Source organism: Pongo pygmaeus, chromosome 11 (genome assembly GCF_028885625.2).
Source record: "Pongo pygmaeus isolate AG05252 chromosome 11, NHGRI_mPonPyg2-v2.0_pri, whole genome shotgun sequence".
Lineage (NCBI taxonomy): Eukaryota > Metazoa > Chordata > Mammalia > Primates > Hominidae > Pongo > Pongo pygmaeus.
The window spans coordinates 37,547,053-37,572,768 of NC_072384.2; positions in this window are offsets into that span (position 1 = coordinate 37,547,053).

The window sequence follows — 25,716 nt, forward strand, 5'->3', positions numbered from 1 at the left end:
CATTTTTTAAATGTAGGGAGTTTAAAATTTGAAATTTAGCCAGAGCTTATGTAAAGTTGATGTTAAATTAACAGAGTCAGTAATCTCTGTTTTCAGAAGTATTTAGGTAAGTTTTTGTTTACATTGATTATTAAGATCTATAATTCATATTTATACATATTTACATATAGACTTTTTCATTTCCTGGCAAGTGAATGGGCCAAAATTGAGCTTGGGAAGATAAAGCTTATATATTTTTTGTGCCTTTATATTTAGTGAATGAAGTATCTCAAACGTTTTAAAGTAACTCCTGTATATTATCTTGTTTTCTGTTATTAAATATTAACATTTTAAAGAATTTAAATGTAACTAATTCTCATTGTGCAAACTCTTATGCTTATGTTGTATGTGTGCATGTAGCCTCAGTTTCCTAAAGAAGATGCTCATCATGGAGCATCTTATGGGTCCAAAAGTCTAGATTTTGATTTGGTTTTCTAACACATAAAACTTTGTACTGGGAAAAATCAATCAATTATAGTTTCTCATTTATGGAATGAGAAAAATAATAGCTTCCCTACTTAACTCAGAAATTGTGAGAGTCAAATAAATTGTATAACAAATGATATGAGTGTAAGAGATTATCTTTTACAAAATGTAAAATCCATTTATTATTTCAAAATGCACTTATTAATAATTTACAATGAACAGACTAACCAACATAGTCCCTGTCTACAAAAAAGATAAATGTCAGGGTCTGGAGAAATCTCTTCATATCTGGACACAGACTAGGCTATCAGCATCCATCTCCTATCACACCCTTGAGCTATGCTTACCGTAACATTTCTGTGTTTCTCTCTTTTCTAGGGATCTTTTCAGTCTTTACAGTTTGTAAGATTCTGAAGGTGATGACAATAACCTGTCTGCCCCACAATAGCCACTGGACACAAACTAGGAGCACATTCTTGTTTGCTTGGTGACTGTGAGTGGCTGAGAGACACTTGTGAAATGTATCCAGATGGGTGGAAGTGTACTCTGTTCTCAGCCTGTCCTCATGCATATTTGATATGCAAATCAAATAATGAGTGTTGCCTCAGCCATTGGCCACCTGATTGGCTGTGGGACAGACAAATGAATCTGATTTAACATCCATAGAGAATCACAAAGTCCTGCTATTAACAAAATGTGGTGTTTCCAGGTGACTGCATTGAACATGTCCTGAGGATCCCCTGCTGTTCTCATAAAAATGAGTGCTAAAATGTATTTTAAAATTCCGTAATGTAGTGACACAACAGATGAAAATGAGTCACATTCGCTGGAAAACACATCTTGACATTCTAGAAATAGATACACTCTTTGGTATCTAAGAGGTTTCCAATCATTTCATAGAATAAATCATTGATTCCAGGACTGTGATTTAAAAGGTTAGAGGTATATATGGGCAGAAGTAAGTTATCAAGGGTATGGGTACGTTAGAGGTATCCTCTGACAAGTAGCCACTGGAATTGAATCCCAGTGACATGTGATTAGGCTAAGTGTTGGCAGCAGAAGGAGAGGCAGAGGCACAATAGGGAGAGGAGAAAAACATAAAAGCTAAAGGAGGACAAGATTTGGATATAATAGAACAAAAGAAAGAAGTGCAAACAGAAAAAAAGAAGGAAGGAGAGGTAGCTAGAAGAGAAAAAACACGAAGAAAAATAGTAAAAGGAGCTACCAACGAGTACCTGCTTTTCCTTGGCATTATTCAGAAAAATAATTGTCCATGATTCTGATTGGTTTCTGCCTGAATCTACCTTTTCACAAAGGGTCATCTATCTTTTCCTCAAAATAAAAAACTCTCTGTCTATAAAGGTATGTTCCAAAGTTGCTTTCTTTTATTAGACTTAACTTATGTTCCTTGCGCTTTAGTAGTTACAGTGCAATTAATCACTTCTCTCTACATCAAAAAGCAGTTTCTAGCACCACAAGCACATGCATGGACTTGACTGTGCTTCTCTTGGGGGCCATCTCCATGGCTTTGGAATGCTGCTGGCTCAGGTGACAGACCCCCTTTATTCCACTGGATGAGGGCATAAGAAGAGGAATATAGTTGGATTGCAGTGGAATTATAGTGTGGACACCTGTAATGATCTTCAATTTATTTCTGCCCTGCCAGTCTTTGATGACTCCCAATGGGACCGTGAATACTTCTTTCTGATCACATAAATATCTGGAGGAGAGTGAGGGCAGTGGGGACTTTGGGCTTCCTGGAAATCACTGTGTACTTCCACATGTCATGTAATTTGTCCAATGAGAAGTGTGTAATTACTAAAGAGAAATGTGAACCATGGCAAAAAATATACTTAATGTTGTTTGACAAGGTTGTGTATATATATATTAGACAGAGTTTTTGCTCTTGTTGCTCAGGCTGGAGTGCAGTGGTGCAATCTCAGCTCACTGCAACCTCCACCTCCTGGGTTCAAGTGATTCTCCTGCCTCAGCCTCCCAAGTAGCTGGGACTACAGGTGTCTGCCACCACGCCTGGCTAATTTTTGTATTTTTAATAGAGACGGGGTTTCACCATGTTGGACAGGATGATCTCGATCTCCTGACTCGTGATCCGCCCGCCTTGGCCTCCCAAAGCACTGGGATTACAGGTGTGAGCCACCACGCCCGGCCGACAAGGCTATATTTTTAAGATGTTGACTCAAGTTAGTTTTTCTCCTTTCCTGCAGGTGGCTAAAAGGAGAAAGAAAAAGAAGAATACAGCTTAGTCTTCCCTGCTTTGCTTTCAAAAGAATATGCTAGTTAAAAGGAGTATGATTCTCAGACCTGAGATTTAAAGTTGAGGTAGAGCTTGGTGGGTGAGGAACACGAAGAGGGAGAGATGAATGCATTTCGTGTGATGAATGGGAAATGTCAGTAGGAATGTGAAAGAAAAGGAAAGATAAATGGGTGGTTTGGCTAGCTCCTTGAAAGAGGGTCTGTGCATGAGGGCCATGAGGACAAGAATGAGAAACAACTCAATTAAAGCACAATGCAGGAGGTATTCTTTCAGCCAATGGAAGCTGACTTACCATGCACAGTAGTCCTGGTTTTCATGCAGGTGAATGCCTTCCTCGGCCTGCACTCAGGAGCTGCAATGGCTGTCCTTCCCATTGGCGTCCAGGGCAGAGCTTTTTTCTTAACCCCAGGTAGCCACTCAAGACAACTGGTGACTGTAATGACCAAAATTTGTGGCAATTAGCACCCAAGGCTCTAAGAGTTCCATCTGACTTCTTGTAGACTGCCTCCCTCCAACACTCATATACACATCTACACAAACACAATATTCCATTCGAGCAATGAGCACAAGAAAGCAAATGTATGGCCAAGGGCCTTTAATTGGTTGTTGGGGAGGAAAGTCCTTACACCTGAATTTGGGACTAGGCAGTTGTTAAATGAAAAACCTTAGACAAATTAAGCTGAACAGAGTTTAATTGAGCAAAGAACAATTTGCAAATCACTCAGATCCCGAACCTGAATAGGTTCAGAGACTCCAGTGCTACTGCTTGGTGGAAGATTTATGGATGGTAAAAAGAAAGTGACATACAGGAAACAGAAGTGAGGTACAGAAATGACTGGATTGGTGACAGTTTGGTGTTTGCCTTATTTGAACAGGATTTGAACAGTTGACTGCTGTTGATTGATCAAAACTTGATGACTGGCACAAAAGTTGGTTACAGTCTATCTACACATCCACTTAGATTACATTTCATGATGCATGGAGAAACCTTTATGCTAAACTTACAATATGTAAGGAGGTAGCTTTAGGCTAAATTTAACACAGTGAATCAAACCAGTTCCCAACTCCCCATTTCCAATCTGGAACAGTGATTACACACCTGCCTAGGATACTACGACTTTCGGACTAAGTTTTTCTCATCTAACTCATGTATTTAACAGTTGAGTAACTCAATGAAATTCAGGTGAATGGAAGATAGAAGGGACATGGAGACCCTAGAAGTTCATGTAATATTCTTTAAATATGTGTAATGATTTTTTCATTTTCATTTATATACTTACACGCTTGGGACACACATATATTCACACACTCACACTCACACCACACTGGCCTACGTAGCCATTCCTTGCAGGCATTCTTTGCATTCCATGCAGGTCCTGGTTACATTGAGTCTAGGCCCCCATTCAAGACTGTAGGGTCAAACTAATGGCTAGAAGAAAGAAGACGTGGTCTTTGCACACAATTAATTAATTAATTCAATTAGTGTTTCATGAGTATGGAAAGTATGAGGCCCTGTCCCGGCTTTGGGGACAGACACACTGATGTATCAGATGTGACCTTTGTTTTTTAGAAATTTAAAATCTAGTAAAAGCCTGAAGTAAGCACAGCACTGGACCTGACATAATGGATGATTTGCATGCATGAACGAGCAAATGAGGCATGGAAACATACACAAAAATGTAAAAGGATGAATTATTGAAACACACATAAAACCTGTGAAAAGGAAAGTTGTTTTAAAAATAGCTTTCCCAGTAATGGGATGGCTGGGTCAAATGGAATTTCTAGTTCTAGATCCCTGAGGAATCGCCACACTGACTTCCACAAGGGTTGAACAAGTTTACAGTCCCACCAACAGTGTAAAAGTGTTCCTATTTCTCCACATCCTCTCCAGCACCTGTTGTTTCCTGACTTTTTAATGATTGCCATTCTAACTGGTGTGAGATGGTATCTCATTGTGGTTTTGATTTGCATTTCTCTGATGGCCAGTGATGGTGAGCATTTTTTCATGTGTTTTTTGGCTGCATAAATGTACCCAAAGGACTATAAATCATGCTGCTATAAAGACACATGCACACGTATGTTTATTGTGGCATTATTCACAATAGCAAAGACTTGGAACCAACCCGAATGTCCAACAATGATAGACTGGATTAAGAAAATGTGGCACATATACACCATGGAATACCATGCAGCCATAAAAAATGATGAGTTCACGTCCTTTGTAGGGACATGGATGAAATTGGAAATCATCATTCTCAGTAAACTATCGCAAGAACAAAAAACCAAACACCGCATATTCTCACTCATAGGTGGGAATTGAACAATGAGAACACATGGACACAGGAAGGGGAACATCACACTCTGGGGACTGTTGTGGGGTGGGGGGAGGGGGGAGGGATAGCATTGGGAGATATACCTAATGCTAGATGACGAGTTGGTGGGTGCAGCGCACCAGCAGGGCACATGTATACATATGTAACTTACCTGCACATTGCGCACATGTACCATAAAACCTAAAGTATAATAATAATAATAATAATAATAATAAAAGAAAAAAAAAAACTTTATTGGAAAAAAAAAAAAATAGCTTTCCCTAGCCATACAGGGGGAAAAAGAGGGCACTATTTATGCTATCCTTAATCCTCATGATCATGGGAGAAATAAACAGCTTTCTAAAGTTCATGTCTGTTCAGAGAAGAATTGGGCTGAGTTACGGTGGATGGGTGGAGCCAAAAGCTTTGAGTAAAAGGAGTCAGAAGGTGTGGGGAGGGCTATATGCATTAAAGGTCCCTAAGCGTGAAAAACAAAAAAACAAAAACAAAAAAAAAAACAGAATCATATTTGAATAATTTCTGTAACTGGAGGATTCCCTAGGTGGGTGATTTCTTCAACATGCCTATACAGACTGTCAGTGAGCACAAAGGCCTTAAGATTAGTGACTGAAGGCTCCTGGAATGAGTATGTGGTTAGAGACTGGAACTCCTCAGGAGTTTCCCTAGGTCTGCTCCAAATAGCACAAACAATGGATGATGAAGGATCCATGTTAATAGCAGTGGATTCACAGGTAATAAAGAGAGCTGGTGGTGCGAATGCCTCCACCATGATCTAAAAACCTGGCTACTTCCTGATTTTCTGTAGTGTAAAATACACTAATTTTTAATTATGCCAATGATAAGGTAAGTTTTCTGAGTTAAGGAATACCTTTCCCACACAAGTACACTGTAGAAGAGATTCCTCCTTTTATCTCTGGGTAGACTGCATGAAGATCGCTTCTATCCCACTGAAGTGAGGTAGAATATGCCAAACTCAACTGAGGTTGAATTTCTCACCAAGAAATTGAGGGCCCAGAGGAGACTTACATGATGTAATGAAATTTTAAAATGTGATATATATTATTCATGTTGAGTTTGAAACTAAGTTCTGCAACTAAAAGATAAGGCATTTGCGATAAGGGCCATAAATATAATTCAAAATATAAGAATAATTCAGATTTGATAATAAAAATAAAGAGTAAAGGATTCTTTATATTCTCCAGACTAAATGTCTGATAAAAATTAAACTATGTCAATGATATAGGGTTATTCCTATAAAAACTGACAATTATTCTTCACTATTCTAACTGAAGCCAATTCAAGTCTCTTCTCTGTGATGAAGAAAACCAATGAAAAGAAGATAGAATCTCACAATAATAAGACTCTAAGCTACAGTTTAACACCAATTTAGCAATTCCATTAGAGAGCACATCCAGTTCATTAAAAACAGCAAGCTAACCTGTCTATAAATTGCCTTACCATAATCAAATGTTGGCAAAATAAGTAGATAGGAAATACAGTGCCTGTCTGAAATATTAGCAATTAATCATAAAATAGCCAGTTGTTTGAAAATGTCATGCATATTACTATATAATAATATTCCTTAAATTGAACTGGGAAAAGTTTCTTTTTTTATTTTTTTTAACGTGTAAACTCTTCAATCAGTTTTTTAAAAAAAAAATACATTAAAGAGTTAGCTACCTCTACACATGTGGATTCAATACATATCAAAACTGAATTTATCAGTTAAGCAGAGTCCTTCAAACAAATTTGGATACGTAGCTGGACAACCTTTTAGGTACCAAACAGAGCCCTAGATGGTTATTTCCTTCTGTAAACCCAAGCCAGGGAGAGACCTTTATGCAGGCAGCCCAGAGACCAATGTAGGAATCTCTTTCACAGCATCTCTGATTTGGCAAAGTGTTCCTTAACTCAGGAAATGGCCCATTTCATTGCTAAGCACACATCGCATGATGTTAACAAGCTCTTTGTTAATTAATTTAAAACCTAGATTTGTAATCTGTATAATTTCCACACATGTGTCCTAGTTTTGCCTTTCAGCCAAACAAAACTCTGCCTCCTCTATCCCAAAGCATTATAAACTTGTGAAGACTGCCATGTACCTTTTATTAATCCTCTTGCCTCCAGTTCCTTTAGCCACTTTCCAGCGTGACATGGTTTGTAGATACCTTCACCCTTCACTGACAGTGAACAATGGCAGAGGTATGATTATGGGTAAAAGAATATTACATTTTGTATATCATTAAAGGAAAAATCAAGGTTATGGAATCCTTTTGGCTATGTCCAAATGTTGCTGCTGACTTGACTATTTTGGGAAAAGTCTCCTTTTTTGAAGTGGAAGGTATGTCCATTTACTGGAAAGATTAAAAACGTACTATTAGGGACAAACTTTTATACATGCTGAAAGTAATTAGCAAACTGGTTTCTTGTAATTCACAATTATCTATGTGAACAAATACTTTCACTCTAAATATCTAATGAATTAAGTGATTTACCTAGAACAACTTTAAATTCATTCCACAGGTATTGACTGTAAACCAGGCATTATGTTAGATGATGTGACAATGAGCAAGAACAGCCTCAGACCTTGACCTTAGACTTGACTGAAGGATCCACTGAGTAGCGATGCACAGTATTAACTATAATAGGTGTTAAGAAGAAAATTCTTAAGAAGCTACGAGAGGCACCTTTAGTCCAATATGGGGGGTCAAGAAAGGCTTCTCCAAGGAAGTGGCATTGGAGCTGCAACATAGTGGAAATTAACCAACCAAAGCATGGAAGAGAATATTGTGACAGGGAAGCAACCATGGGTTGAGGATCTAAAGCAAAAGGAAGCAAGATGTGACTCAAGAGTTAATTTGAGCCCATTTTGTCTTGGAGTTGTGGCAGGGGAGAGGGGAGTAATGGTACAAGATGAATCAGAAGAGTTTGAAGGAGATCAAGCCATGCAGGGCCTTGTCTTCCTTATCCTAAGAATAATAAGGAGTTTCCAATGATTTTTTTTTTAATCAGAGAAGTCTTGGTATTGAAAGATCACTACGAATTTTTTTTATTATTAATCAGAGAAGTCTTGGTATTGAAAAGGTCACTCTGGAAGTACTATGGAGAATGAATCAGAGCAGTGTTCCAGAAGGATATCTGAACAATCCAAGTGAGACAGGAGAATGAGGGTGCAACAGTGGGGTCTGCAGAGATGAAGAGGGGTGGACAGATTTGAGAGACTTTTAGGGGGTTAAATGGAAGGAACTTGATGGATGGGATGCAGGGGCTGAAGGAGAGCAACTTGTCAAGGGTGATCACTTGAGTTCTACCTTGTGCAGTTGATTGGACAGTAATGCCCTTGATTGTGACTTGAACACAGAGAGAGGAGTGAGTGTAGGAAGAAATCGAAGGAGTTTGATTCAGAACATGCTGAGTTTAAATGTCATCAAAACATCCTAGTAGACATGCCTGGGTTTAAGAGTGTTGGGAATGTAGATAATAATCAAAATTAAAACTCCCCCTTTACCATCCCTTGTAGAGGGCACAATTAAGTTTGGTAAAATGTGTAAATTTGTGGTATACAAACACCCACTGCCCTCCACACACATATATCATTACCAGTGAGGCTAAAGAATAGTTAAACTCTGAGGACATTTGGAATATTTATGCATCTCTTCATTCCAAGCAGACCTACTCCCCATAGTAGACATTATTGAATGTGGAGGTTTCTTCAGCTGACCAGAAAGCGCTTAAGGACACTTCCCTATGTAGTTAGCTTAAGGGAAATGACTCTTGGCAAGCTATTCCTTGCAGACTGGAATGTGAATTCACTACATGCCTTTCCCCCCTCTTTTGAAAAAGCACTTCCCAGGATGTCCCTTCTAAGAAGTGGCTCTAGCTATTTCATTTGCTCTCTCAGATTGGGAACTAAGAGGCAAAAGAACAATTGAACTGAAATGGGTCTTTGAGGTTGTGTGTATTTCACAAGTGAAGAAACTGAGGCTCAGAAAAAGACATGTTTACACAATGCTAGAAGTAATTTCCAACTGTTTTAGTTGTTGTTTTTTGTGCTTTTTTTTTTTTAACATTTCTAAAGTAAGAATAGAATGCAAGGATAGCATTGGTAGCATGTTATCCACATTCCAGATTCCAAAAGAATACTCTAGTGTACTGAAGTAGAAGACATTGTGTTCTTGGTCTCTCTGCCTTCTGACAGTGCTGCCTGGCAGTTAGTAATAAAATTCTACTCAAGATAGTGTGTTAAGTACTCACTGAAAGTGTCAGGCTCTTCAGAGTGGTGGCTTTCCTAGATTAGGGAGTGATGTAAGCTGCTCATCCTTTTAAAGAACATCTGTTTATTTCCAAATTGTAAATAAACTTAAATAGTGTCTTGGTTAAACCTCAAACTCAATGTATTATTCTTAGAACATAACTCTCAGGAAGGTCTTTATTCCCACTGTGAACCTAGGTTTAGCAAGGGCTTTGTCATCGTTATCATCTTATCCAATGGTAAAGAATAAAATATTATTAATAAAAATAACCTAGCAGCTTGGTTCTGCTTATTCTTTAGGGTTTTAAATCAAAATCAATGTGGCTTGTAAAAGTAAACCCTGAGTAGAGTTTAAAATGCTGAATGTGCATGAATTATGCATTTGTCCCACATGCATGAGGCCCACAGCCTCAGGTGTATTGTTAGTAAATCAAATGCCATAAATATAAATCCATTCCAGTAGCTTATTTGAGGTGACTGGGCTGCTGCCCCATGCAACACAATATTAACACAGGGGCTAGAAAAACCACTGTTCACACCGAGAGATGTTGGTATGTGTAGGGGTTGAAGGTGGTCCAGTGATACTGCTATTAATAAAAGCTAAAGTAATGATGATTGAGAGCTCTTCTAAGTTGTTTAATAATTTAGCCACATGCTTTTATGGCAACAATATGTAAGTTCTACTTTAGGCCTCACAAATGGAGAAGACTGGATTCTTTCCCTCTAATAAATCACAATCCACCTGGTAATTTACATGCGTAATTACCACGATGCAAATCAAACAGGGAGCAGTGGGAGAGGTCATAAGCTCTATTCAAATAGGTCTGTTTTATTTTCTTTCAAAGTCCCAGAGAAAATGTTTGTGATGGGGTTGCTATGATGTATGGTGTCTTCCAAATTTATTTGTTTGAGAACTTAAATAACCATTGTACAACAATCAATTGACCGAAACTTATGTATAATTGAACTTAAGGACTAAAAGTTCATCTAGTCCAAACCAGTCTTTTCAAAGTTGTGAAAACCAAGGCTGAAGAAGTTTGTCATAGGATAATTTTTCATGTTATTAATCCTAAATATGTATGTACACATATATATTCATGCATATTTATATACAATGTAGGATATGTAATATATACAAATACTATATATCATACATATTAGAATCATATATAATATATAGTGCAAATTTATATATCATTTTACATATATGTGTATATATATCACGTGTGCATTATATATGTAAATGATAGCAAATTATTTCAGAACCATCAGTCAATACTATCATATTACAACCAACTACTTTTGGATTTAAGGCAATCATTTGCCAAAAGAACTATTTAATTTATTTTCATATCTGTTCTTCCTTGAATGCCATGAGTAAAACAAGTTCTCTTAAGACGTCTGGGTAAGAATAGCGATGAATAATAGCACTTCCATAGTCCTCAAAAGGTAGCGTCACCTAGACTAAGTAATATTTATTACAGAGCCATTGCTTCGTCTGGAACACCTATCAAAGTAATTAGCCTACGGGACTGAGCTTTCTGTAATGCAGAGAATGGGCTGATGGAGGGCCTTCATCTTTTATCTCATTCAAAATAGACTCCAAAGAAACAGTGACAAAGAGAAATTTAATTTGTAACTGAGGAGGCAAGATATTAGATAGCCTTGGCGGAATGAGCTTTGAGACTTGCTGGAACTTAAATATGATTCTTTTATAGCAGGGGTTTATTAAACTCAACCATCTCTGTGGACTATCTGTTTGCCAAGATCAATCCCCATTCTGATATTTCCCCAAGGGCTACGCAAACGATAACAGAAAAAGCTTTGGCTCTGTCACTGTAAAAACTGTAGGCGTGTTTCATATTTTGTTTGTATAGTAAGCTGTCCCAGGGGAGACATGAGGCTGTGGGAAAAGACAAGGAATCAAATCGATTTCTTAGACTAGGAACACGGAGGCCATTTTCAGAGGCATCACAAGGTGAGAACAAAGCACTGACTTGTCCTCATGAAAAACCATGAGGTTGATGGATCCAAAGGAGGCTTGTACATATAAAGCAGGAAGTGTAAGGAGAATAAGTCTTTCTTAGAGAGTAAAAAATGATTACACATTAGGTTCTGTTTAACGTAATTCTTTCTTCCCAAAGCCTCAAAGCATTCTTTCTTTCCACTCATTTTATTGTCACTGAATTTTTCTGAGGTAAAAACAGACATTTCTTTATGAGGCAGCTATTTGAGTTTCTGATTATCATCCTCTCTCCACATCCACCGAGAAACATCTGAACCAAATTTCACTATATGTACTGACCAATTGGCTTCAGCTAATCAAGTGACTATGCCTGTCATATTAATGAACGTGGTAGAATTTTCTGGTAAATAATACATGGCATGTGTCAAAAGTAATTTTGTGCCAAATCTACCTCACTTCTTCCCTTTAACCCAGTGCTCAGAGTTGTGTAAATTATGCTTTATTCACATAGGTTAAAAGGACCACTTTAACTTTTCAGAGCTAAGATGTTTCTTGTGCTTTTTGTTAACATTCATTTCACTCAAGATCCTCCTCTTTTGAATTCAACTCAAGAAAACAAGCTGTTTACTATGACACTTTCTGTAAGTAAGGTTTCAGATTGCTTTCATCACAGAATCTAAGAAATTTGTCTAGGCATCTTCTTGTTGGTATTCTTTTAGATTTAAGCTCAAAGAAGCTTAAAATCAAGCAAAAGAAGAGTTAAGGAACTCTAATTCTCTGTGGGACAAAATATCATTGCTGAGAATATGTACATATTCATTACATAGATATACATACATATAGACATATACGCACACAAACACACACACATACATATATCTATTCGATGTGATTGCTCACAAATTTTAATGTAGCAGTCAATAAAATTAATGTCCTCAGTTTATCTTCTAAATATATCTACTGTACTGGGATTTCGTTTCTAATTTATTTCAGGTAGAGCTTCATCTAACCAGCTGTGGGTTAGGTCTCATTCTCTTACTTATAGGTAACACATCTATAAGAAATAAGGTTGTTAACATCACTTTCTTGAAGATGGTCTATTTTGTCTGTTTCTCTGAGCACCAAAATCTGGTCACACTCATTGGCTATGTCCATCCTTTCCAGAAAATAATTATCCGAACAATGGTGAGCATTCCCTGACCACTTCCAAGTTACCACTGTTCTTAGGGCTTTCATGTAAGCCCATTTAATTTTGATGACAAATCTATGGGAGGCTATTATTAGCTCCATTTTATTTTTAAAGAAACTATGGCAAAAACAAGGTAACTGGCCCTGAGGCAGGCACATCCAGGCCCTTGCCCTTGGCGTTTGAGCTCTATGTCTTTATCTATTGTTTCTCTGTTACAACATCAGGCTTGGGTGGCAAGGAATTTAGTTCTTTAGAAACAGCGCAAAAGGATTTATTGAGAATGTGTATATAAACCCACCCCAAAATAAAAGTGTATCAATTCATTCCACAGGTATTCTAAGCATGAACATATACATGAAATGCAAATATTATACAGTGGGAAGGACCTTGTCTTTAGAGTTACCAACTCCTCTTCCTAAACATAATTCCCAACCCTAGATGCAGTCCATGTTTACTCTATCCATGGCCTTCCCTGCTCACCTGGCCCTTCCACCCCATCATGGGAAGCCTGCAATGGTAATAGTCTCTGTACCTAGAACCTGCCCTGTAACTACCCTAACATGCAGCCATTCTATCTATTGCTTCATGATCTTCTCTGGCTGCTTTTCTCATTCCATCTTCATATCTGCACATTGTATATCTGCTTATGATTCTCCCTCTCACTTTGCCAGCCTTTCAGTCTCTTCCTCTGGCCTATGAACCTTGTCATCCATCATCACCTCACAACTGTGCCCATTCTATAAATCAGAGAAGTCCTTGTAGCTTTGAGGAAGAGACTTCATTAGCCTTACTCTTTTAGAACTGCTGAACTCACATCCTGTGCCAGCTTTCCTGCCACAGAGGGTGTCCTCGCACTAGGCTGAAGTAGGTAGCCTATGCTCTGATGGTAACTTGCACATGTTTCTGTAATTTCTCCATGGAAATAATGTTTGTCTTCCACCAGGCTGCAAAATCTTTGAGTAGAGGAGCCATCTCTCATTTGGGTCACCTGTGCTTAGTACAGTACCTGGCATGTTTTTGGTGTATGGTGAAATGCTCTCTGAACTGAAATCTGTTTTTCTGCAAGGTGGGTGAGGGAGAAGATACTTTAGGGCAGAGGAAGACCCAAGAATGAGACTCAGGAATAAACCAAACAACACATTAAAACGCAGGACTGGAAATTCAGGAAGAATACAGATGGAGGAAGTTCATTACCAGAGACAAAGGAATATTTAAAAACTGTAATGGCATAGCATAAGTAGAGGATAAACTAATGTTTAGTAGTACCACTTAAACTAAGGGGAATAAAAAGCCATAAAACCATGATCAAAGATGTTTTGATGCTGATGACAATGTGTAATTAATTATCCATCATTCGCTAAGCACCTAGTATGGTCATAGCAGTATGCTATTCACAGAAAATATTGCATATATGTTTTAAAAAAGTACCCCATAGAAGATGAAAACCCTCCTTGGGAAGATGAAATCAATGCATGAGAAACCATTAGAAAGGCAAGAAAAACAGTATTCAATTCACTATTAAATTACGTAATATGAATTAACTGTTTCATTTATTTATCCATTGAAAAATATCAAGCAAATGCTATGTGTATTTTCCTGAATCAGGTACTCATATACAAAAAAAAGATTTGGCAAACTCAGGATGAGGGTATAAAGCATTCTCATTTTGACAGTGTTAATCGCTGTAAGCTTATTAAAGGGGAACCATAACACGACTGCCAAGAAAAAGTCAGATATTAGGTTCAGATGCATTTCGCTGGGTATATGCTAGTATCTGAAGAGTTGAGAAATTGTAAAATATTGAGATTTTTTTCTTTGCATCAAGGTGTTCCTAAACAATTTTATTGATTCTGTGCATTCATAATAGCTTGCAAACTGATAACTCAGCCTTAAAGCAATATCGTAAATCAGTCAATTGTCTTGGAAACCCTGAAACCAAACTGCAGCATACAGGATGTTTTCTATAAGGATAATTTGAGATCTGGGCATCAATCTCAATTCAAGAGATTTACTCAGTTCATTTCTGAACTTATTTTCCCTAATGTTTCATTCGGGAAAACTACATATAAATTGTTGTGCTGTGATGAATCTAAATGTATGATCTAATCCAGCTCCAGGGCTGTGTTAAGTCACTGCTCAGCAGGACACTGCACCTGCGTGGAATGCCAATATGATGAAACACCGGTTATAGAAAATAAATTTTAAAGGCTCTACATTTCTAAATCAGGAGGAGCCACTTTTACTGCCCTGAATGTTCTTCCAGATCACAATCTATGGGATTCTAGAAGTGAAATGACAAACAACTCCACTTTGGAATTCTATATATTGAATTATGATTTACAGAATGGTCCATCTCTTTGAAGAGAAGAAAGTTAATTTAGTTTTGTATTTTATTGCCACAAACTTTTTCTCCCACAGTAATGTAATTGTTGTTTGGTGGAAATCAAGGAGCAAAGGAATAAATTAAACAGGGTCTAGCCATTTATTTTCCCACTGGCTTTATCACCAAAAGTAGGTAAGATTGTTTTGAAGTCTAACCCCATTACCCCAACTCAGCCCACCCATGTCCAGGAATACATTTGCTTTGAATCTTCCTAATTCTCCTCTCTAACCCACTGTCAAAGATGTCAGATAAAAGAATTTAGAATTTTCTTCCTTTCTTCATTCCTTCCTTCCTTCTTCTCTCTCTCTCTTTCTTTCTTTTTTTTAAGACAGGGTCTCACTATGTTGCCCAGGCTGGTCTCATACTCCTGTCCTCAAGCAAACCTCCTGTCTCAGCCTCTCAAAGCACTGGGATTACAGGCATGAGCTACCACACCCAGCCAAAAGCACTTTCTTGAGTTCTGTGTGCAGAGCATTTGTAAAGCCAACAGTATTTCCAGATTAAGCTCAACTATTCATTAAAATTTGTTCAACAAAAGAATTATAAAACTGTAATTACAAAGACCTCATAATTCCTGCCATAACAGCTTTTTAAAAATGTCTCAATGATTCAACCTAAGAACTTCGCTACAATCCAATGCCAGCTAATAGAATGTGAAACAAAGAGCAAAGTACTGTCAGGTAAATAAAATAAAATTATTCACCAAAAACATTTGAGCCTTATACTCAGCTTTAAGATGGCACTCAAAGCTGATTTCTCTGTTGCACAGGTCTGAGCTCCCTATCAGTCAGAAGAATGGCAGAAAAAAAAAAGTACATTCCAAATTTACATACTGACAGAGCACGAATGTCCTTTTTAATTTTTTTTTGTTTTTTAATTAAGGTATAATTTGCATACAATAAATGCAGATTTAATGTGTATAGAACATAAGTTTCAGTTTTTACATTTTGACAATTTTTACACTCATATAACTACCACCCAAATCAAAATATACAACATTTATATTAGTCTAGAAAAATCCATCATGCCTCTTTTCAAGTAATCTTACCCCCAGGCAATCACAAGTATGTGTGTGTGTGTGTGTGTGTGTGTGTTTATATGCACATGGATATATATACACAAACATATACCTATGGATATATATATGCACATATGTGGATATTAGAATATCAGATATAGGCATTGCAATTATTTTCTCCCAGCTTCTGGCTTACCTTTTTATTTTTTTTTAAAGGTGACTTTAATAAAAATGATTAATTTTGGTAATTTTAATGTCTGCATTTTGGGGGCTTCAGCTTTCCTTTTCTGTTTCATGCTTCTTAGGTACTATTTAGGAAATCTTTACCTACCACAAGGTCATGAAGATGGCTTCCTGTGTTTCTTCTAAGATGTCTTATAGTTTTATCTTTTTTTTTTTTTTTTTTTGAGATGGAGTCTCACTTTGTCACCCAAGCTGGAGTGCAGTGGCATGATCTCAGCTGACTGCAACCTCCTCCTACCGGGTTCAAGCGATTCTCCTGCCTCAGCCTCCTGAGTAGCTGGGATTACAGGTGCCCACCACCACACCCAACTAATTTTTTTTATTTTTAGTAAAGACAGGGTTTCACCACGTTGGCCAGGCTGATTCCCCCACCCCCCGCCTTCTGCATTTCCATTCTCTCTGGCTCACACTGTCCTTCAAGCACAACAGGCGTGTTTCCACCTTTGGACCTTTGCATTTGATGTTTCCTTTTCTAGGAACACTCTTTGTTACCCACATATTGTATCTCTTGGATACCTCTTTATTTGTGACTGCTTAAATGTAACTTCTTGTGAGAAGGCTCTCAATGTACTTCCTCTCCCCATGCAACCATAACTTCCTATACCATTGCCCTGTTTTATTTTCTTCTTAATAGCACATATTTTATGACCAACACTGACATCATGCGATATATTTTTAAATCTGTGATTGTTTTTGTTTTTCTGACAGTAGAATGCCCCCATTAAAGTACGACAATGTTTCCTATCACATTTTCTTGTCTTCAGAATTTCTAAATACGGCTTATAGGTTCTCAATATATATCTGATAAATTGATAAATGAATGATACACTTTCTGTTGATATTGAGAATAAATGAGAATGGACAATATTTACAAATTGTCATCAATAGAAATTGTTCCTTTCTCTTTTTATATATGCCATTAAACAGATTGCTGTTTTATTAGTTTTACTTTGTCTTATTTTCTTTTCCTAAGTTTTTCCATAAAGAATTGAATGGAATAATGAATAATCTGGTGTGAAACTCAGAAACTAACTCCGGAAATGCATCGAATGCTTAGTAAAAGTAACAGTTTCATTTTTTGAACACCTCCTATGATTCATACTCTATATTGGTTCTTTATAAACATTCATTTTAATTTCTTATTAACAATTCCATAGATAATTTCTTATCCTAATTTGACAACTAAGAAAACCAGGCTTACCAAATACGAGACTGCACAGCTCATAAGTACTGGAAAGGTGATTAAATTCAGGATTCCCTTATTCCACCACCTGCAATCCTTCTAAAACACCAAGCTTGACAACTATGAAAAGACACGTCTGTTAGTAGAGGAAGGGGGAAGCCTATTAATCCATACCAGGATTTCTGCTAGACATTGAGGATGTAGTGATAGACAACAGAGGCTCAGCCCTGCCCTCAAGGAGACTGTAGTAGAGGAGAGAGACAGTTAACAAGCAATAAGAAGATTGTTACAAAGAAACATATATTGGTGGCATGATGACATAAGAAACAAACATTTTAGAAAACTTTTTAACCAGAAAGTAAAGAGGTTTTTTTTTTAAGAAATAACTTAGTTGCAGAGGAATCAGGGTATAACCAAAAATGATCCTATTAATAAGTTCCATACTGTTTATCAAATTAGATTTGAACATCTTCTTTTCCAACTTCCAAAACTCTATGAAAACATTTACCTTGGTTTTTCCACATGGCACATTCAAAGTTATCTGAGCACTACCAAAATACAGTCAAACAGTTCTCTCATTTTTCTTTACTTATGTTTCTTGTAGGAAAATAGCCTGTTGCATGGCAAGAGTGATGCCATTTTGAAGCAAAACCGCCATGATGATCAGTGTTTGACCCACATTCCAAGATGTTCCACTGCAAGGTCTTTAAACAATGCCTGTAGCGGTCATGAGTCTTGGCAAGAAAGTCTGAGATATGACCAGTTGCACATGTCTTTTTCCTAAAGTTACTATATAAACAAATACTTTCTGGAGGGCGGATAGGGAGAGATCCACTGTATCTCAGCCACCAGAGACATACTTCAGTTCCTAAGTCCGTAGTAAATGCTTCTTTCTGAGAAACTGGATTTGTCAGCCTCTTTCTTCAGCCTTTCAGCTCCCTTGGCCTTTGGGGGTAGATTTGCATTTGCCTATTCACCTTGGAACATTCCTCTTTTCCCAGACATACACCCTCACTTACATGTGAAATCCAAAACAGTGGAACTCATAAAAGTGAAGTAGAATGGTGGCTACTAGGGGTGGGGAATAGAACATGGAGAGAAGTTAGCCAAAGGATACAAATCATTTAGGTAGGAAAAATAAATTTAAAAGGTCTATTGTATAACATGGCAATAATAGTTGATAACAATTCATTGTATTTTTGAAAATAGCTAACGGAGTAAATTTTAAGTGTTGTCACCTCAAGAAAAAAACAATTAGTATATGAGATAATGCCTATGTTACTTAGCTTGACTTAGCCTTTCCACAATTTATACATATGTCAAAATGTCAGGTATACAATAAGCATATATATAATTTTATTTATCAATTTAAATAAATAAATAAAAGAGCTATTACAACTCTTTAGGTGGCAGGTATGACAGGCATTTTAAATCATCACCTGTGATCCTAACAGCAACTATATCTAATAGGAATTGTTATCTCTATTTTATGAGTATACTGAAGCTCAAGGAGTTAAATAACTGGCTTTCATTTAGCTGCCACAATATCACTTAACTGGTAAACTGAGGCTATATATGAAGAACAAGGTCAACCATCGCAAAGGATGGTCTCTGTTGAAGCAGGCATAAACTTTCAGCTGCTGAGCTGTGAGAATGCCTAAGAGCTGGTACCATGAAGCCCACAGTAGTCTTGGGCTTCTGGCAACACAAATTTACCTGTTAATTAATCTCTGCAAGTCATACATTTTTGTCTTGGTATTCCACCTCAAGTACAAGTGCAAAAATTTTTCTAGGTCAAGACTAGGATCTGACAACATTTTGTATCATGATATTTTGTATCACACTGCTATAAAATACAGATTCTTATCCATAATAGAGAACCAATAAATATTTGCCAACTGATTGTTAGAGACAAGAAATATTTACTTGCCCCCACAGTATTTATTTCACATATGCATTACCCTAATGTTTGAGAAAAATGGAATTTCCTCATATTGTCTATGTGGGTTGAAATGACTGATCTGTATTATCTATTTTGTTTTTACACTAGTTTCTACAGAAACAGTTACCCTTTGAAGGTATGGAAAGTTTTTATTTCTTGATGTTTTCTCTGAACAGTTTTTAGCTTTTAGCTTTGGAACTGTCCCAGTGGAAATAGTTGTAACAAATTAAGATGTGGTAACCCACTATTTTCATTTATATGATGATTAGTTATATGAACACAGATTGGCGATAAAAATATGTTTAAGAGAATAACAGCAGATTTGTCTCATTAAGTTGAATTCAATATCAGTCATATCTGATGTGATGGTATCTCATTAATAGGAATGAAGCATTTATAATAAAATCAGTGAATATGAACTTTTATTTTACAAAATAAAAAGTCACTAACAATACCCAACCAAGTTGTCACACTAGCCTACGACCATTGACTACGTTATTCTTTATTATAGAAATGAATAATAAAAAGTCTCTCTCACACACAAAGATGTTCCAGGCTTAACACTTTCCTAGCTTCTCATTGTCCCAAGGATCCTTTTTAATTTTTTAAATAGGATTTATAATGCCCTTTTTGATAAGATGTAATGTGTCAACTTGACTGGATCACAGGGTGCCCAGATATTTGGCTAAACATTATTTCTGGGTGGGTCTGCGAGGGTGTTTTTGGATGAGATTAGCATTTGAATTGGAGGACTGAGTAAAGCAGATTCCTCTCCTCAGTGTAGGCAGGAATCATCCAATCCTTTGAAGGCCTAAATCAAACAAAATGCAGAGGAAGGAAGAATTCACCTCTTCTGCCTGATTGCTTGTGCAGTCTTCTCCTGCTGTCAGACTGAAACCCATGCCATTGGCTCTCCTGGGTCTCCAGCTTGCAGACAGCTGATCATTGGACTTTTCAGCATCTGTAAGTACATGAACCTAATTCCTCCTAATAAATCTTCCTCCATCTTACCTCTTAGTTTCTAGACCATCAAAAAAATAAAGTGCAATTTTTAAAAACATAAAGAAAAAAATAAAGGCCATTTCCTTTCTACTGTATTCAAGAGAAAATTATGAAATCACTACTCTACACCAGGCACTATTCAGGAATGTGGAGATAATACATTGGTAACCTCATGGAGCTTATATTCTAGATGGAAGAGAAAAACTTCAGTAACAAGTAAATATTGATATGTAATACATTAAAGGCTGACATGTGACAAGAAAAGAAAACAAAGCAAAGTAAGAAAGATCAGAAGTGTGGGGGTAAGGGAAGGTGTAATTTTAAATAGAGTGGCCAGGGTAGGTGCTTCTGAGATGATATTTTGAGCAAAGACTTGAAGGAGATTGGGAGATAGCCATGGAGATTTTTGAGAGCAAGGCCAACTTACCCATTAGGCACAGCAGACACAGAGCTTAGGGCCCAAGATAGTTTTAGGAGCATATAAAGATATTTTACCTTCTTTACGAGTCAGAAGGGAAAAAATGAACTCTTGGGGTTGGAGATAATGTTTAAGTGTTTACCCTGGATAGATTATAGTCTTTTTTCTACCAAAACAATTCTTAAATATACATTTTATATATGTTATATTGATTATATATTTTATACACACATACGTATACGTGTGTGTGTGTGCATAAAACATATATTTGTTTTTTGATGAAACACAGGGCTAATAGGGCAAGGACCTAAGGCCCAGGAATGTCATAAAGCAGCCCTATTTGTAAACAGTTTCTAGTCAACAGTTGCCATTATCATCAGAATGGAATACATTAATAAGATGTAATTGGTATATCAACTAGAAATAGTTGCGGCAGAATTTGTAGGGCTTTTAGAGACTTACAGAACCAAAAATCTTTATCATTTAAATCCTAATGTTGTACCTTAATTCCTCAGTTATCTAATTAGACCTCAATAGATGAGTTACAATGGCTAAACAGCTTTTTTTTCAGTTGATAGTCCACATATTTAATATTATTTCTTGTCAGTTTTCCCAGTATCTCTGATGACAGTCACTTGCATGGAAAGCCCTCCATGTACTTTATAGTTAGTACAGACAGGATTTAAAAAATAAAAAAACTCACCCTAATGATAAAAGTAGAAGAGAATTGATGGTAATTTATTTCAATGAGCAAATCATAAAATGGTGATGAGGAGTTAAATTTACCTTATTCAGAATACCCCAAAGGCCAAGAAAAAAGTGTATTTCAGTCTCCACAGAGAAAAGAAAGGAAGGCAAAAAGAAAGATGAGAAATTAAAATGTTTGGATGGCAAAAACAAGTGATAAAAGATAAGGAGCCAGGAAAACACACAAAGTATCACTAACTGAATTCAACAATTAATGAGCATTTTAAAGTGAGAGGTCTGGTCGGCCGGGCGTGGTGGCTCACTCCTGTAATCCCAACACTTTGGGAGGCTGAGGCAGGCACATCACCTGAGGTCAGGAGTTCAAGACCAGCCTGGCCAACATGATGCAACTCCGTCTCTACTAAAAATACAAAAAGATTAGCCAGGCGTGATGGCGCACGCCTGTAATCCCAGCTACTTGGGAGGCTGAGGCAGGAGAATTGCTTGAACCCCAGAGGTGGAGGCTGCAGTGAGCTGAGATCACGCCACAGCACTCCAGCCTGGGTGACAGAGTGAGACTCCTTCTCAAAATAAATAAATAAATAAATAAATAAATAAATAAATAAATAAATAAAAATAAAGTGAGAGGTCTGTTATTTTTCATGGAGGTTTTGGGGAAATTTAAAATTCCATTCAGGTTCAAAATTTTTTTCTTTCTCATTTTATTTTCAGTCCCTATATTTCTTGTGCTTTAAAATATGAGTTCCCTTTCACCTAGTAATTAAATTCAAATTTTATAATTAACTTATAAGAAAACTTTTCTCATCAGTTTTTAATAAATGTACTGAGTTAATCTATGTGTAGGGCTGGGGGTATTTTGGTGCTGGTGGTGAATGTGAGGTGGGGGCTGGGGATTGAGGTTGACTTGCTGGCTGATTGATTGACTAATTCAGGACATAGCAAAGAAGAGGACCATGGGTAAGTCCTGAAGCACAACTACAGAGAGCAGAAACAGGCGGGCTTCCTTTCATACAATTTCTGACATGGATTTTTTTTTAACTGCTCTTCAATCTTTATTACCGTATCCTTCAATAATCTCTCCCTAGGTTCCAGCCTCTATTCTACCATAGGTTTACAGATACGGAACAGTATCATAGATATATAACAGCAAGTTTATCATCTTTAACACTTGTGAAATAAATCAAAGAGTAGCAATGGGACAAGTGGTGCCTAAGAGAAAATGGAGGAGTCAAGAAAAATAATATGTATTATACAGAACTGTCTTGAGGACTCATGAGAGTATATATCTACATCTACATAATTATGTATAGCAAATGTTGAAATAAGTTAGTGCTTACTTGACATGTTTTTCTTCTTTCATCCTCATTTCAATATCAGAAAAAGTTTCAATTGAAAGAATAAGCCAAATGTGCCAGGTTAGTGGTGGCTACCCATAGCTAAATGGAACATGAAGAAGCTGCTCAGAAACCCTTTCTTTCCAGTCTCCCCTCCTCTATTCTCCCATGTACATTGCTAAACCTCTCTTAGACTTTTATCATAACAATTACAATATGGTCTCCATCATGACTATGAGTATTTTAATCTTCCCTCTTAATCGTATCTATTTAAATTCCCCATCTTATTTACTTTTGTGGACTGTTTGCTTCTAAAACAGTGCCTAGCGAAGTAAAGGTGCATAGTAAATATTTGGTTAATTGAATTAAATTTGAAGAAATTAATTTATTCCTTTCATATGTTATACTTCAGAGCCTAGGAAATTTATTTCATGGTTAAAAGTTGTAGTATACATAACTTTATTAAGTGGCGACTCAGAGATAATGAAACATTTCTCAACATATTTACGATTTGCCAATTCTTGGGAAATGTTCTATTATTAATAGATTTGTCACACAAAAGATCAGGAGAAAAAGTTGGTGAAGAGACTTCAAGGAGAAAAGAGTACAGAACTAAAATTGTGGATATTACTGGCATATGGATTTGCCCCTCTTCACTGAACTCAAAGGACACTCCATTCTCCTGGAGAGTTATTTGTAACTATGGATGGCCAGATAATTGCCTGTTAAATAGTGAATGAAAATTGTCAGGGGGATGAGGGAAAATGCAAGTCATTTACATTCCTCAGGAGAATTTGCAAACTAGTTCTACAGCTCAAAGTAGTTTAAAGGCAAGTGGGTTGAAGGGTCATTGAAAAGAGATACAACTGATAAAGGTTGATTGGAATTTCTTGTCATATTAGCCAGTTAATGATGTATTTAAATTATCCTGTAGGCTCTTTCATTATACCTTAATGTTCAGAATTTAACTCTTTTAGTTTGAAAGTCCTAGATAAATTTTTCACATTTAAAGATGAATAATTCAGATAGAGGACAGAGAGTACTGCTTAGAGCTACATACAAGATGAAGAGCAAAGGGTGATCTGTTGACAAGCTGAGAAGTCAGCAAAGGTAGGCCCTTTCTCACAGCGGCATTTGGGCTCTGCATTGGTACAGTTTTTATGATCCCTTTTGGCACTGTTTTTGGAAAACAAGTACCTGTATACTCTTTGACATAGCACTTCCACCTAGAAATCTATTATTAAAAATGCTTAACATGCTCCAAGATAAAAGTACAGGTATTTTTATTACAGTATTGTCTATAATAGCAAAATACTGGCAACGAAATAAATTCCTGGCAATATGGGGCAAAGTTAAATTAATTATGGTATAATCCAAGCAACTAATAGCATATAACAGATAGAAAAAAATTAGGTGAAAATCTATGCATAAAATATTAAGTGAATAAAATAAGTCACAGAATAATCTATAGTACATATGTTTTAAAAATCCTTTATATGCCCATTGAAAAGGTACAAAAGTGGCAGGCATGGTGGCTCATGCCTGTGGTCCCAGCACTTTGGGAAGTCAAGGTGTGTGAATCACTTGAGCCCAGGAGTTCAAGACCAGCCTGGGCAACATGTTAAGACCCTGTCTCTACAAAATACAAAAAAAAAAAAAAAAAAATTAGCCAGGCATGGTGGCACTTGCCAGTGGTCCCAGCTACTTGGAAGGCTGATATGATTTGGCTGTGTCCCCATCCATATCTCATCTTGAGTTGTAGTTTCCATAATTCCTACTGTTGTGGGAGGGACCTGGTCAGAGATAATTGAATCATGGGGGCAGTTTTCCCCATACTGTTCTTGTGATAGTGAATAAGTCTCAGGAGATCTGACAGTTTTGATAAGGGGAAACCCCTTTCACTTTGCTCTCATTTTCTCTCTTGCCTGCTGCTATGTAAGATGTGCTTTTCGCCCTCTGCCATGATTGTGAGGCCTCCCAGGCCTGTGGAACTGAGTCCATTAAAACTCTTTTTCTTGGCCGGGTGCGGTGGCTCATTCCTGTAATCCCAGCATTTTGGGAGGCCGAGGTGGGTGGATCACGAGGTCACGAGATTGAGACCATCCTGGCCAACATGGTGAAACCCTGTCTCTACTAAAAATACAAAAATTAGCTGGACGTGGCAGCACGTGCCTGTAATCCCAGCTACTCGGGAGGCTGAGGCAGGAGAATAGCTTGAACCCAGGAAGCAGAGGTTGCAGTGAGCTGAGATAGCGCCACTGGACTCCAGCCTGGCAACAAAGCTAGACTCCATCTCAAAAAACAAACAAACAAACAAAAAAAACACACCTCTTTTTCTTTATAAATTACCCAATCTCAGGTATGTCTTTATTAGCAGCGTGAAAACGGACTAATCCAGAGGCTGAAGTGGGAGGATCACTTGAGCCCAGAAGGTCTAGGCTACATTGAGCTGAGATCATACCACTGCACTCCAGCCTGGCGACAGAGTAAGACCCAGTCTCAAAAAAGGTGTAGAAGCGTATTTTTTTCTTTTAATTTTTAATTTTAAATTCAGGGGTACACATGGAGGTTTGTTACATACATAAACTTGTGTCACAGGGGTTTTTTGTACAGATTATTTCATCACCCAACTATTAAGCCTAGTACCCATTAGTTATTTTTCCTGATTCTCTCCCTCCTCCTGTTAGAGTAAGTAACTAAACAGACATGGGCAGGGCAGGGCAGGGCAGGGCAGGAGAGCCCCGCACACCACCAGGAATATCAGGCAACCATCAGGTGATGGTCAGGGGGTTAACTGTCTCTCGGAAATAATAATTGGTTGCAGCTGGTACCAGGGAAAGGCAGTAGAAAAAACCTGAAACTGGGCCGGGCACGGTGGCTCACGCCTGTAATCCCAGCACTTTGGAAGGCTGAGGTGGGTGGATCACGAGGTCAGGAGTTCAAGACTAGCCTGGCCAACATGGTGAAACCCTGTCTACTAAAGATACAAAAACTTAGCCAGGCAT